Source organism: Sinocyclocheilus anshuiensis, unplaced genomic scaffold (assembly GCF_001515605.1).
Source record: "Sinocyclocheilus anshuiensis isolate Anshui unplaced genomic scaffold, SAMN03320099.WGS_v1.1 scaffold2053, whole genome shotgun sequence".
NCBI lineage: Eukaryota > Metazoa > Chordata > Actinopteri > Cypriniformes > Cyprinidae > Sinocyclocheilus > Sinocyclocheilus anshuiensis.
In genome coordinates this window covers 311,829-312,119 of record NW_015558795.1, presented here as the reverse complement: position 1 = coordinate 312,119, position 291 = coordinate 311,829, and positions in this window count along the sequence as shown.

Below are 291 nucleotides of genomic sequence, written 5' to 3'. Positions count from 1 at the left end.
TACCATCAGTTCAAGCCCGAAAGGGGAACAGACACAGTAATGATGCAGTACACAAGCCGCGGTTAAGACAGCTCACTCCACTTTGATGTGACGCTGTCTCTCTCTCTCTCTCTCACATACACACACACACACAGGTGCGCGCACACACACACACACACGATGCGCAAAACTCTGCATTTGAACAGTCAATAGCAAACACTTAAACTAGTAACAAAACATACTTACAGTAGCTGATTCAGAAGCGCCAGATTGTCATAGCAAAGTCAGAATTACCTCCTCTCCTAGGTTCAT